The sequence below is a fragment of the Oryctolagus cuniculus genome, chromosome 8 (assembly GCF_051225735.1).
Source record: "Oryctolagus cuniculus isolate XC-2025 breed Fujian yellow rabbit chromosome 8, ASM5122573v1, whole genome shotgun sequence".
NCBI lineage: Eukaryota > Metazoa > Chordata > Mammalia > Lagomorpha > Leporidae > Oryctolagus > Oryctolagus cuniculus.
Window position 1 is genome coordinate 29,128,952 of NC_142874.1, and position 15,327 is coordinate 29,144,278.

Consider the following 15,327-nt stretch of genomic DNA (forward strand, 5'->3'; position numbering starts at 1 on the left):
TTATCAAATTTTGATGAGATTTCAGAATATGCGCTTTCATGAACTTTCTGTGACTTCATGATGGAAAAAAAAATGTATGAAAATGCTACCATGAAAAAAACTATGTGTGGGTTTAAATTTTTTGTGTCAATATCAGCTCATATTTTCATTCTGTTTTTATATATTTCACTGTATTCTTAAATACTGATTTTATAGTAACTGTTGCATGTCCCCTTGAACAATGGAATTGGAAATTCAAGACTGAAATGGGTTGAGCTGAAATTTTGGAATCAGATCATTCCATATTCCTTTTTGAATAATTTTGTGAAGTGTGAAGTGTACAACATGATTTCCCCCAGTCAGAAAACATGACATGACTCCTTTGAAGTCAGTTGCAAGCCAATTTGTTTATTTCTGGACAGAAAGAAAAATCTGTCAATTTTTTTTCTAAAAACACTCTTAGCTTCATGGTGGAGTGTAGGGAAATTAGTGATGTCCAGCTGTGAATATGCTACCACTAAATGAAATAAAATGATTCATTTTGGAGAGTTGGGTGGCCCCCTACTAGATGTGAGTTTTGCAGCTTGCTTTATAGGGTCGATTACTGTTGTTCCAAAGCACCAGATATAATGAGATGGTTCCATTTCTGTTGAAAAAAAAAAAGTGAAATAATATTCTCAGATTCTGGAAATATCCCAATTCCTGATTAAAGAACTGCCCTCAAGATTTCCCCTAAGAAATGAGGTAAACATCATTAAACCAAAAGACACACATGGGAAGGAACTGATAATACATGTCTCCAGGTTATGAACCAAACTTCACCCTGTAAAAAAATTGCCTTTTGCCAATAATAACCTAGGTTTGCAGAGTGCTTGCTGGCACTACTGAGGAGAAGTTAAGAGGAAGCCCTGAGAAACCATGCCAATGGAGCTCTTGAGTAACAGCGGACAGAGGACACAGCTGTGCCCTGGAATCCTCTTCCAATGCAGGATTCCGGTCAATCGCCCTACTTGACATGGGGTCAGATTCCAGGAGTGGCATTATTTATTTCACTGAAGATAAAACCTAAGTTTTCTTAGGACATATTCATAAAGTAAACTCAGTATGAGAGAGAGAGTGGCAAAAAAAGTACTTTAAAGCCAAGTGTCACACACTCATAAAGGAGTGTTTTCATGAGGTTTCTGAGACTTCATGCAGACAATTTAAGGAAAATATGTGTTATGAAAAAACCATAGATATTATACTTTCTGAACCCAACAAATCCCCACTCTTCATTTTTAGAAGATTTACCTTTATCTTTGAATACTCTTTGTGTACAAAGCATTGGAATTAACCCCTGATGAAGCAAAAGAATAAGGGCAGGTAAACTGAAAGGACCTGGTAGCTTGGAAAGTGTCCATTCAGTGTGCAACTGCGAACACACATGGAACCACTTGATCCACAATGGTTGTCTTGGTGTAGGTGCCTCTTGGGCAATTTTCTACTCAGGAATTCCATCCATTCTTGGACAGAAATTGAATGTGTCAAGCAAAAACAGAAAACTTGTGCAAGCAGTCCTTCCTGTGAGGTTAAATGAAGTGCATGGGGAAAAAAATCCTAAGCAGTCATGGTAACTGTGCTCTTCTGTAACTCAGAAGTCAGAGGACAGTGCACTGGGTGGGCCCATACCAAGCGCAGGCTTGGCATCATCTCCGGCTGGAGAATTCACTTGGTCATTATAGTGGACACTGGTCTGGTCTGCAGTAGCAGGGTAATTTGTTCTGCTGAAGAAACACCAGGGAGCAGGAAAAATAATGTTAGGTGAGAGCATGATACACTCATGGTGTGGATTTCAGGAGGTTTGAGACAGCTTAGAGATAAGCTTATGAGAAGATACAACTGATGAGCAAATTGATACCTAGAGTAATTGCTTTGTTGGACCAAAACAACTTCCTATTGTACCTTGATTCTTATATTTTAGTTTTTGTCTTTGAATACCAAATTGTCTTGCAGCATTAGAACTACTTTTAATGAAGGCAAAGAAAAAAATGAAACAAACTTGTAGCTTGGAAAATGTGAATTCAGTGTTGTACTGCCAACAAGTGTGAAGAAAACATGAAGACTATGTGGTCTTAGTTTATGGGCCTCATGGGCAATTCTCTACCAAGGAACTTCACCCACCAGGGGAAGAAACTGAAGATATTTCAAGCAAAGTTTAAAAACAAACATTTTGAAACAGTAGTCCTTAGTCTTATGTTAAGTAAAATACAGAGAAAAGAAAAGAAAATCTTAAGGAAAAGAGATCCTAACTCAGCTTTCCAGCCACTTGGAATGCAGAGGACAGAAGACATAGGTGGGCCCATCTAGGCTCAGACGTGGCATCCTGTGCCATTTCGAGATTTTGGCCATTCACCCTACCTGGTATTGTGTCAACAGCAGCGGTAGCATCAAAGCACCTGTAGAATGACAAACAAAAGTTGTCAAGATATTTCAGACAACAGACCCATCTCAACATCTGATGGCAGCAAAAAAATTTGAAATCCAAGCAAATTGGCTCCTATTGTGGACTTGAATGAGTTTTCTGATACATCATTAAAATCAGTTTCTTAAAGTATGGATAATGAAAAAAAGCTCATAGTTTAATAATTTTAGAACAAAATTCTTGTTTAAATTCATTTTTAGTTTTTTTCCCCTTTTATCCTTGACTATTATTTGTATCTTAACAATCGCAACTACTCTTTCAGAAGACAAAAAGATTATGATAAAAATCAAAGGTCTGGTAATTTGGAAAGTGCCCATTTGGTGTTTCTCTAGGAGTCAAGGATAGAATAGGAGGAATACAAAATGGAGTAGATGAGGTTAAGTGCCCCACGGGAAATTCCCTGGCAAGGAACTCCATGCTTCCTGCACAGGATATGAAGAGTCCAAGCCAAGTTAGAAAACTTCTACAAACATTTCTGCACAATAGTTCTTAGTGTAAAGTTTAAAGATTTGTACCGAAAGATAAAATCCTGGTGCTTTGGCACAGTAGGTTAACCCTCCACCTGCGGCACCAGCATCTCATATAGGTACCGGTCCTAGTCCCAGTTGCTTCTCTTCTGGTCCAGCCCTCCACCATGGCCTGGGAAAGCAGTAGAAGTTGGCCCAAGTGCTCTAGCCCCTGCACCCATGTGGAAGGCCTGGAAGAAGCTCTTGTCTGCTGGCTTTGGACCGGTGCAGCTCTGGCTAGTGTGGTCATTTGGGGAGTGAACCAACAGATGGAAGACCTTTCTCTGTCTCTCACTGTCTGTAATTCTACCTCTCAAATAAATTTAAAAAATCTTTAAAATAAATAGAGAAAACCCCAAGGAATCAGGCCAGCTGTCCTCATAAGTAAGAAAAAGAGGAGAGAAAACATCAGTAGGCCCACTGCAAGGTTAGGCCTGATATCCTCTCCCAGTGGAAGATTTTTGTCAGTCACCATATTTGACACTGGGTGGGCTTCCCCTGGAGTGTCATTCATTCCATTGCAGAAAAAAATAAAGCTCTCCTAAAACATTTTCATAAGAGACTCATCTCAGTATCAGATAGTAATAACAAATTACTTTAAATACCAGCATCCTACACTTACAGTGGGGATTTTCATGAGGTTTCTGAGACTTCATGTAGAAAAGCTAAGGAAAATATATGTTCTGGATTCATTTTTAGGTGTCTAATTTTACCTTTGAACACTATTTGTGTAGAAAGCACTGAAATCACCCTGCATTATGGCAAAGGCATAAGGAGATACTGATACTATCTGGTAACACGAAAAGTGTCCATGCAGCGTGCAACTGTGAGGCAACGATAGAATAACAATGCAAAACACTTTTCTTATTTTAGGTGCCTCTTGGGCAGTTCTCTACCCAGGAATTCCATCCATTCTTCATGCACAGAAACTGAGGATGTCAAACAACATTAGAAAACATGCACAAGCATTCTAGAAAATGTAGTTCATACTGTGAGGTGAAATGAAGTTTATCGGGAAAAAATATCCTAAGGGATCATGTCAACTGTGCTCTCCAGTAACTCAGAAGACAGAGTACAGTAGACACGGGTGGTCCCATAGAAGGTCAGACTTCTCACCTTCTACCACTGGAGGATTTTGGTCAGTGAATATACGTGACACTGTTCTGGTTTGGAGTGGTGGGGGAAATTTCTTATGTTGAAGAAAAACCAGGAGTTATCTTAGTATATTTGAAGACAACATATTCATTTCAACATGGAGCAACAGTAAAAGAAAAAATATACTGAAACATAATACACCCATGATGTGGACTTCATGAGGCTTCTAAGAGGTAAGTTTATGTAAATACAATGAATGAAAACTTGATGCACAGGTTTAACAATCTGGGGGAGCAAAACAAGTCCTCATGCTAACTTCCTTCTTACATTGTTTAATTTTTGCCTTTGAATGCATTGTGTACTGACCGTTACACTACCCCTTGGTAAAGCCAAAGGAAAAGGATGGAAAAAAATGAAAGCAACTGGCAAGTTGGAACATTCCCACTCAGTGTACTCCAGCAAGCAAATGATAGAAAAACATGAAGCAAAACACTAGTCTTAGTTTAGATACCTCAATGACAATTCTCTACTAAAGTACTCCTTCCTGTGAGGAAACTAAGGTTTTCAAGCAAAGTGAGAAAACTCAAACAGATATTTTTGAAAAGTAGCCCCTAGTGTTAGGTTAAAGGAAGTGCATAGAAATGAAGAAAAATACTCTCAGTAACTCAGAATGCAGAGGACAGAAGGCTTCAGCTGCCATTGAAAATTTTTTTTACTCTGTCATCATACCTTACACTGATTCGTACTCCAGGGTAGCATTAAATCACCTGTGGAAGATAAATCAAAAGTTTTCTTAGGATATTTTCAGAACACAATCATTTTATCAACTGACAACAGGAAAACATTATTTGAACCCATAGAAATACATGCTCATAATGTGGATTTTCATGAGTTTTCTGACACAAGATAAACATAGGTTTATTTTTGTTTATTTATTTATATATTTTTGACAGGCAGAGTGGACAGTGAGAGAGAGGCAGAGAAAGGTCTTCCCTTGCCGTTGGTTCACCCTCCAACGGCTGCTGCGGCCGGCGCACCTCAGTGATCCTATGGCAGGAGCCAGGTACTTCTCCTGGTCTCCCAAGGAGTGCAGGGCCCAAGCACTTGGGCCATCCTCCACTGCACTCCCTTCCCTAGCCACAGCAGAGAGCTGGCCTGGAAGAGGGGCAACCGGGACAGAATCCGGCACCCTGACCAGGACTAGAACCCGGTGTGCCGGCACTGCAAGGGGGAGGATTAGCCTAGGGAGCCGCGGCGCCGGCCAGACATAGGTTTATAAAGATAGGTACAATGAGAAAGCGGCTCATAGATTTAATAATTCAGCGACAAAAATGCCAATTTCAAATATATCCTTAGATTCCTTATTTTTATCCTTAAATATCGTTTGTGACTTACCAATTGCAAACACCCCTCAATAAAGAAAAAGCCAGGTATAGACAAAAGGAAAGGATACGGTAACTTGGAAAGTGCCCATTCCGTGTTCTGCTGGGAGCCACACAGAGAACAACATGAAACAAAAGCTTTGCCTTAGATTAGAGCCCTCAAGGACAATCTCTGCTGAGCAATTCCATCCTTCCTGGAGAACAACCGAAGAGACCGAGTCAAGTTAGTGGTCACATGAACATTTTGAAAATGGATTCTTTGTGTAAACTTAAAGAAACTGTATGGAAGTAAGAAGAAATCCTAAGGAAATACACCAAAGTGCTTTTCAGTAACTAAGAAGATAAAGTGCAAAAGGAAAGTGTGGTCCCACTCTAGATTCGGGCTGAATATTCACACAGTGAAGATCATGGTCAGTCACACACCTTGACACTGATTGGATTTCCATTGTGGTGTTACTTATTCTGTTGATGGAAAGAACTAAGGCTGTCTAATGATGTTTTCAGAAAACAGACCCATATCAATACGCACATGGTGTAAAATAAATTATTTTACATCCCACCATGTTTAATTCATAATGATGATTGTCATGAACTTTATGGTACCCCAAAACAGAAGTAAAGGAAAATGCATGAGAACAAAACAGATAGATAGGAGAGTTGTTAAACAATTCCTATTTTAAATTTCTTCAAGATGTTTTATTTGTATTTGAACAGCAGCTGAGAACAAAGCATCAGATGACCTTAGGCTATAGCAAAGGGGTAAAGATAGACAATCGCAAAGTTTCTGGTAACTTGCAAAGTGCCCATAGAATGTGCAGCTGTTGGCCAGTGAGAGATGATGCGCTTCCACATGACGGTCTTGTACAGGTGTCACATGGGCAAATCTCTATCGAGGAAATACGTCCTTCCGTGGCAGAAACTAAAGGTTTCAGGAACATTAAGAAAACATAGCCAAACGTTCTGGGAAAAGCAGCTCTCAGTATTATCTTGAAAGCATGGCAGACACACTGAAGAGGAGTTCTCAGAACTTATGCCACGTGAAATCTTCAGCATCTCATAGATCAGAGGACATAAAACATATGGACCCCTACTGAGCTGAGGCATGGTATCATTTGCCACTGGAAGGCTCTGCTCAGTCACCATGCCTGATTCTGGGTTTGACTCCAGTGAGACTATCATACTTCCTGTGGAAGAAAAAACAAAAGTTGCCTAAGCAGATTTTCAGATGCAGATCCAACTCCATGTCAGAAAGCAGGAACAGAAGTGATCTCCAACCCAAACAACACATTCTCATAATGTGGATGTGCACAAGTTTTCTGAGACATAATAAGGGTAAGTCTACAAAAATCCAAATTAGGAGAAAATGGGGAGATGTTGTCATGTTTTGAGAGAAAAACAACTGGCAAGGTGAAAATCATTCTTAGAGGTTTATGTCCTTGCCAATCATTTGAGTTTAAAGAATTTCCCTTCCACTTGGAGAAAATGAGACAACAGTCATAGATGAAAAGAAAGGATCCAGTAATTCAGGAAGTGCTCTCTCCATGTCCCAGTGGGAGCCACGAAAGAACAATATGATGCACAACCCACTGTCCTAGTACAGGAGCCACATGGATAACTCCATCAGGGATCGGGTCCCTCCTGGACAGCAACTGAAGACTTAAATTCAACATGACAAAGTCATGCAAATATTTAGGCAAGTTTATCCTTCATGGAGGGCTCCAGAAATGTAGATAGGATGCGACAAGCTACTAAGCAACCATGCCGACTCTTCAGTAAAGCAATAGACAGAATACAAATGACACGGCTGACACATGCCAAGCTCAGGCATGCCCTTCTCTTCGCATGGAGGATTTGGACCAGGTATATGTGTGGCAATGGTTAGGATTTCCAAGTTGGTTAGATTGACTCCGCTGCAGATATACCTAAAAGTGTCTTCGGATAGGTTGAGAAAACACACTCAACCTGCTATTACAAGCAAATCAATGATTTGACATCCCAGCAAATGGCACTCAAAATCAACACTTTCTGGAGGTTTCTGAGACATCATAAACTAAGAATCAACTACATATCAGAAGTACCAAATGCAAAGCTAGAATACTACAAGGAAAAAAGTGTGTGGCACGTGGTGGTATAGAACTTGTGTACCAAGCATTGCAGTGACCATAAACAGCTGCAAAAGCATAAGGAGAGAGAAACTGAACATCTTTGTGATCTTGGGAAGCGCATACTGAGTGTAGAGCCACAGGAAGCAAACTGGCTGTCTCAGTAAATGTGCCCCAGGGGCAGTGTTGTACCTAGGAACTCTATCCTTCCAGGCCAGAACATCAAAGGTTTCCAGCAACCTAAGAAACACAAAGGAAAAATTGAAAAAGCAACCCCTAGTGTTCAGAGAAAGGATCAGCAGAGAATATCAAAGGAACTTGTAAGGCATTCTGGTATTTGAGCACATCAAGTGCTCAAGAGAACAGAGGTTAGAACAGAAGTGTACCCAAAGGGAGACTGGTGCTAGCATCATTGGACACATTTGGAGTTTGATCAGTTATCAGACCATCCTAAATGTCAGATTCCCATGTAATCATCAGGTCTTTCGGTAAGGGAAAGAAAATAAGTCCTCGGTGATTTTTCACATCAGAGAGGAATAAAATCAGTATTTCTGAAACACAGAGATGAACACACTCACAATGGATGTTCCTGACAATTCTGACTCATGTTCCTGTACATGCAAACATGCATTATGGGAAATGGCTCATGGATTTCAAACAGCTAGAGTAAAATCATTTCCTGCGCTCCACTCATTCTTAAAGGTTTTCTTTCTGTCCAGGGACATATCTTGATACTCCTAATTGCAAAGACAATTCCAGACAGCCAAAGAATAGAGAAAGATGTAATGAGAGATCTGGTAACATACAAATGGCACAAATGGTGTCTACCTGGGAGACAAGTAAAGTCACAGGTAGTCCAAGAGTGTTTTTTAGTTTGGTACCATCTCAGACAATATCTGAAAAATTTTCTACTATATTTACAAATGTTCGAATGGGGAACACAGGAATGGAACAACATGCAAATATAGGTGCAGGTTGGCTCCACTGCACACTGGAGCATTAGGTTCAGCGAGAAGACTTGACACTTGATTAGAGTTCTGCTATTATTTCATCCATGGAAGGATCCAGGCATACTGAACTGAGTGACTGAGAAGACAGATTTCATTCAGCATTAGTATAGAGTAACAAAAAATAACTTCCTAACTAAAGAGTAAGGAAGAAAAACTAAAAGGCTCTGCGAACATTCAAAAATGCCGAGTCGTTATGCAGCAGTGTTCAGCCAATGATAGGACTCACGAGGACAAAAGGCAGTCATGGAGGACACGACTTGCACACGAGCACTTCTACACTGAAGAAACGCATCCATGTTAAGCAGAAGGATGAAGATTCCAAAACAGGTAGAAAACACAGACATATTTTCAGAAAAGGAGACACTTAGCAATAACATTCCACCACAAAAATGTCACGTCAAAAAGGAACAACAGCAGTAACTCTAAAGCACAAACCACACATGAGCCAAACAGATTGTTCCTAAGTTCAAATGGGGGCGCTACAAGTTTGGGGACAACGATCTGTAACAAGATTAGAGACCACAGAACCTACAAAAAACCAGAATGAAACAGAAAATCTTGGATTCACAGAAAGAGGTCACTGAGAAAAATGTCCTGAATCATGGCAAATTACAGGAAACAAAGTACATATTACAGTGCAAAGGCAAAATGGGCACAGAGAGTCAGAGAAAACTGTACCACTCAGAGACAAAAAAAAAAAAAAGGGAAACCTTTAAGGAAGGTGAGGAAAATCGAAGCAAAACAGACTGAAAAAGCAGCGTTAAAGGCAGTACAAACACTGGAGGAAAAAATGAAAGATCTATGTAAGCAAAAGACAGAGAAATCCTAGGTCACAGGACACCTTCTGGTAACAAGGAAGCACTTTGCAGAAGCTTCCCAGTCCCGGAGGCAATAGGAAAGCCCGTTCTCGCTCAAGGAGCCCCGGCAACCCAGCGGGCTCCCAGGGGCAGAGGACACAAGGCACACGGGCCCCTACCGTGGTCGTGGTCAGCCTCCTCGGTGCTGGGAGTCATGGTTGGGAGCGGCACGTCCGGAACAGGCTCCCGGGTGCCGGGCTCGGCGTCTGCGGAAGAAGAAGAGACATCACGCACTTGGCCTGAGTGAGGGTCTCTGCCGACAACACACCTGCCTCCGCCTAGGAAACCAGGCAGAGCAATGTTCTCCCGGCCCCACACCTCCCGACGCCTCATGTGGGTGGGTGCCTAGGTCAGAGTGGAGACAGCACGGGCGCCTGCCTGCCTAGGCCACAAAGAATCCCGGCCAAGGGAAACTGGTGGCACCGGGGCCAGGGCGAGGGCCCGCAGCAGGGCGCGCCGTCCCCCCTTGTGCGTTGGGCCGCGCAAGGCCTTGGTGCCACCCCACCCTCCGAGTGGGTTCCCCTCCTTGGCCAGGGCTGGCGGGCTAAGAGCGGCCCTTCCCTTCCACACGGCAAGGCGACGAGGAAGGGGAAGTGAAAGGATCCAGGAACCAGGCAAGGGCCACCTCCGGGTTCCAGGGGCAGCCAAGAAAGAACCTGACGGCACCCAGCCCCCTGTCTCAGGGGAGGGGCCTGGTGGGCACACCTCGAGCAATCCTCTGGGCCCTCCAGGACGGCAACGGAGCACCGTGTCCGGCACGGGCTCAGTCCAGCCAGGCCTCGCTGGACGGCTCCCCGCATGGGGGCGAGAGGGGAGAAAAGCGGACGGAGCAACCGCGCCCTCTCTCATCTGCGCCCACTCAGGGCACGCAGGACAGACGGGCCCGCGTGGCTGGCTCCACACACCAGCCCGGGTCTGGTCTGGGCCACGAGCGCACGACTGGGAACTGGCCCATCCAGGACACTGGGTCAGATTCTCCTGGTGGCCCGCCGCACTACAAGGCAGACAACTCCCCAGCTGCCTGGGGGCACGGCACGGGTCCAGAACACGCTCGTGCCAGCGTCAGAGGGCACATCGAGGACTTGTCCTCAGGCAGCGGCCACGCCTCCTGGACGCTGTCCCGGGAGCTCGGAGACCAGCCAACGCCAAGAGGAAGGCAAGGACGTCTCAGGAGAGGCAGAGGCACAGAGCACCACCCTCGCGGAGCCCAGCGTGCCCGCGCCTAAGTCTGCTGCGCACACTGGGCCACCAGGGGCAGTGGGGCACTCCACGCCGGGTCCCATGAGGCTTCTGCACTCGCAGCCTCCGTGGCGACGCCAGGCATGCGGGCTGGGAGTGCTGCACCAGACCCCCGGGGTGGGTCATGGCGGGAGCAGACGTGGGGGGCGGGGAAGCCTACGCCCCTCCCGCACGGGTTAGCAGACCACCACGCAGAGAAACGGACAACCTGCGGACAGGCCCAGGCAGCGTGCAGCCAACCAGAGCACCCGGGAGGACACACGGCCCCGTCTCGGAGCGCCTGACTCGCACCGCGGCCCCTCTCTCCCCAGGGAGCACATCCTTCCCGGGCAGAGCCCCGAGGACGTCCCCGCAGCTCCAGAGCACAGGCCAGCGTTTCGGGACAAGGAATCGCATGGCGACACCTTCCCGGTCCCGGAGGCAATAGGAAAGCCCGTTCTCGCTCAAGGAGCCCCGGCAACCCAGCGGGCTCCCAGGGGCAGAGGACACAAGGCACACGGGCCCCTACCGTGGTCGTGGTCGTGGTCGTGGTCGTGGTCGTGGTCGTGGTCAGCCTCCTCGGTGCTGGGAGTCATGGTTGGGAGCGGCACGTCCGGAACAGGTTCCCGGGTGCCGGGCTCGGCGTCTGCGGAAGAAGAAGAGACATCACGCACTTGGCCTGAGTGAGGGTCTCTGCCGACAACACACCTGCCTCCGCCTAGGAAACCAGGCAGAGCAATGTTCTCCCGGCCCCACACCTCCCGACGCCTCATGTGGGTGGGTGCCTAGGTCAGAGTGGAGACAGCACGGGCGCCTGCCTGCCTAGGCCACAAAGAATCCCGGCCAAGGGAAACTGGTGGCACCGGGGCCAGGGCGAGGGCCCGCAGCAGGGCGCGCCGTCCCCCCTTGTGCGTTGGGCCGCGCAAGGCCTTGGTGCCACCCCACCCTCCGAGTGGGTTCCCCTCCTTGGCCAGGGCTGGCGGGCTAAGAGCGGCCCTTCCCTTCCACACGGCAAGGCGACGAGGAAGGGGAAGTGAAAGGATCCAGGAACCAGGCAAGGGCCACCTCCGGGTTCCAGGGGCAGCCAAGAAAGAACCTGACGGCACCCAGCCCCCTGTCTCAGGGGAGGGGCCTGGTGGGCACACCTCGAGCAATCCTCTGGGCCCTCCAGGACGGCAACGGAGCACCGTGTCCGGCACGGGCTCAGTCCAGCCAGGCCTCGCTGGACGGCTCCCCGCATGGGGGCGAGAGGGGAGAAAAGCGGACGGAGCAACCGCGCCCTCTCTCATCTGCGCCCACTCAGGGCACGCAGGACAGACGGGCCCGCGTGGCTGGCTCCACACACCAGCCCGGGTCTGGTCTGGGCCACGAGCGCACGACTGGGAACTGGCCCATCCAGGACACTGGGTCAGATTCTCCTGGTGGCCCGCCGCACTACAAGGCAGACAACTCCCCAGCTGCCTGGGGGCACGGCACGGGTCCAGAACACGCTCGTGCCAGCGTCAGAGGGCACATCGAGGACTTGTCCTCAGGCAGCGGCCACGCCTCCTGGACGCTGTCCCGGGAGCTCGGAGACCAGCCAACGCCAAGAGGAAGGCAAGGACGTCTCAGGAGAGGCAGAGGCACAGAGCACCACCCTCGCGGAGCCCAGCGTGCCCGCGCCTAAGTCCGCTGCGCACACTGGGCCACCAGGGGCAGTGGGGCACTCCACGCCGGGTCCCATGAGGCTTCTGCACTCGCAGCCTCCGTGGCGAAGCCAGGCATGCGGGCTGGGAGTGCTGCACCAGACCCCCGGGGTGGGTCATGGCGGGAGCAGACGTGGGGGGCGGGGAAGCCTACGCCCCTCCCGCACGGGTTAGCAGACCACCACGCAGAGAAACGGACAACCTGCGGACAGGCCCAGGCAGCGTGCAGCCAACCAGAGCACCCGGGAGGACACACGGCCCCGTCTCGGAGCGCCTGACTCGCACCGCGGCCCCTCTCTCCCCAGGGAGCACATCCTTCCCGGGCAGAGCCCCGAGGACGTCCCCGCAGCTCCAGAGCACAGGCCAGCGTTTCGGGACAAGGAATCGCATGGCGACACCTTCCCGGTCCCGGAGGCAATAGGAAAGCCCGTTCTCGCTCAAGGAGCCCCGGCAACCCAGCGGGCTCCCAGGGGCAGAGGACACAAGGCACACGGGCCCCTACCGTGGTCGTGGTCGTGGTCGGGGTCGTGGTCGTGGTCGTGGTCAGCCTCCTCGGTGCTGGGAGTCATGGTTGGGAGCGGCACGTCCGGAACAGGTTCCCGGGTGCCGGGCTCGGCGTCTGCGGAAGAAGAAGAGACATCACGCACTTGGCCTGAGTGAGGGTCTCTGCCGACAACACACCTGCCTCCGCCTAGGAAACCAGGCAGAGCAATGTTCTCCCGGCCCCACACCTCCCGACGCCTCATGTGGGTGGGTGCCTAGGTCAGAGTGGAGACAGCACGGGCGCCTGCCTGCCTAGGCCACAAAGAATCCCGGCCAAGGGAAAGTGGTGGCACCGGGGCCAGGGCGAGGGCCCGCAGCAGGGTGCGCCGTCCCCCCTTGTGCGTTGGGCCGCGCAAGGCCTTGGTGCCACCCCACCCTCCGAGTGGGTTCCCCTCCTTGGCCAGGGCTGGCGGGCTAAGAGCGGCCCTTCCCTTCCACACGGCAAGGCGACGAGGAAGGGGAAGTGAAAGGATCCAGGAACCAGGCAAGGGCCACCTCCGGGTTCCAGGGGCAGCCAAGAAAGAACCTGACGGCACCCAGCCCCCTGTCTCAGGGGAGGGGCCTGGTGGGCACACCTCGAGCAATCCTCTGGGCCCTCCAGGACGGCAACGGAGCACCGTGTCCGGCACGGGCTCAGTCCAGCCAGGCCTCGCTGGACGGCTCCCCGCATGGGGGCGAGAGGGGAGAAAAGCGGACGGAGCAACCGCGCCCTCTCTCATCTGCGCCCACTCAGGGCACGCAGGACAGACGGGCCCGCGTGGCTGGCTCCACACACCAGCCCGGGTCTGGTCTGGGCCACGAGCGCACGACTGGGAACTGGCCCATCCAGGACACTGGGTCAGATTCTCCTGGTGGCCCGCCGCACTACAAGGCAGACAACTCCCCAGCTGCCTGGGGGCACGGCACGGGTCCAGAACACGCTCGTGCCAGCGTCAGAGGGCACATCGAGGACTTGTCCTCAGGCAGCGGCCACGCCTCCTGGACGCTGTCCCGGGAGCTCGGAGACCAGCCAACGCCAAGAGGAAGGCAAGGACGTCTCAGGAGAGGCAGAGGCACAGAGCACCACCCTCGCGGAGCCCAGCGTGCCCGCGCCTAAGTCCGCTGCGCACACTGGGCCACCAGGGGCAGTGGGGCACTCCACGCCGGGTCCCATGAGGCTTCTGCACTCGCAGCCTCCGTGGCGACGCCAGGCATGCGGGCTGGGAGTGCTGCACCAGACCCCCGGGGTGGGTCATGGCGGGAGCAGACGTGGGGGGCGGGGAAGCCTACGCCCCTCCCGCACGGGTTAGCAGACCACCACGCAGAGAAACGGACAACCTGCGGACAGGCCCAGGCAGCGTGCAGCCAACCAGAGCACCCGGGAGGACACACGGCCCCGTCTCGGAGCGCCTGACTCGCACCGCGGCCCCTCTCTCCCCAGGGAGCACATCCTTCCCGGGCAGAGCCCCGAGGACGTCCCCGCAGCTCCAGAGCACAGGCCAGCGTTTCGGGACAAGGAATCGCATGGCGACACCTTCCCGGTCCCGGAGGCAATAGGAAAGCCCGTTCTCGCTCAAGGAGCCCCGGCAACCCAGCGGGCTCCCAGGGGCAGAGGACACAAGGCACACGGGCCCCTACCGTGGTCGTGGTCGTGGTCGGGGTCGGGGTCGGGGTCGGGGTCGTGGTCGTGGTCGTGGTCGTGGTCAGCCTCCTCGGTGCTGGGAGTCATGGTTGGGAGCGGCACGTCCGGAACAGGTTCCCGGGTGCCGGGCTCGGCGTCTGCGGAAGAAGAAGAGACATCACGCACTTGGCCTGAGTGAGGGTCTCTGCCGACAACACACCTGCCTCCGCCTAGGAAACCAGGCAGAGCAATGTTCTCCCGGCCCCACACCTCCCGACGCCTCATGTGGGTGGGTGCCTAGGTCAGAGTGGAGACAGCACGGGCGCCTGCCTGCCTAGGCCACAAAGAATCCCGGCCAAGGGAAACTGGTGGCACCGGGGCCAGGGCGAGGGCCCGCAGCAGGGCGCGCCGTCCCCCCTTGTGCGTTGGGCCGCGCAAGGCCTTGGTGCCACCCCACCCTCCGAGTGGGTTCCCCTCCTTGGCCAGGGCTGGCGGGCTAAGAGCGGCCCTTCCCTTCCACACGGCAAGGCGACGAGGAAGGGGAAGTGAAAGGATCCAGGAACCAGGCAAGGGCCACCTCCGGGTTCCAGGGGCAGCCAAGAAAGAACCTGACGGCACCCAGCCCCCTGTCTCAGGGGAGGGGCCTGGTGGGCACACCTCGAGCAATCCTCTGGGCCCTCCAGGACGGCAACGGAGCACCGTGTCCGGCACGGGCTCAGTCCAGCCAGGCCTCGCTGGACGGCTCCCCGCATGGGGGCGAGAGGGGAGAAAAGCGGACGGAGCAACCGCGCCCTCTCTCATCTGCGCCCACTCAGGGCACGCAGGACAGACGGGCCCGCGTGGCTGGCTCCACACACCAGCCCGGGTCTGGTCTGGGCCACGAGCGCAC

General features: G+C 51.1%; 1 long non-coding RNA gene across 3 annotated transcripts; it reads right to left on the reverse strand.

Annotated features, from left to right (window-relative positions):
- Window positions 1-190: 190 nt before the first annotated feature.
- Window positions 191-14,591, reverse strand: LOC103346930 (uncharacterized). 3 transcript variants are annotated; one of them, XR_016211787.1, is made up of 4 exons: window positions 14,456-14,591; window positions 4,771-4,808; window positions 2,377-2,414; window positions 191-625 (listed from the first exon to the last, which is right to left on the reverse strand). It is a non-coding gene; the product is annotated as an uncharacterized LOC103346930 (long non-coding RNA). The 3 variants fall into 3 exon arrangements; XR_016211786.1 differs by lacking the exon at window positions 14,456-14,591 and adding an exon at window positions 11,140-11,251; XR_016211785.1 differs by lacking the exon at window positions 14,456-14,591 and adding an exon at window positions 12,798-12,915 and having other exon boundaries at window positions 193-625.
- Between the last annotated feature and the right edge of the window lie 736 nt (window positions 14,592-15,327).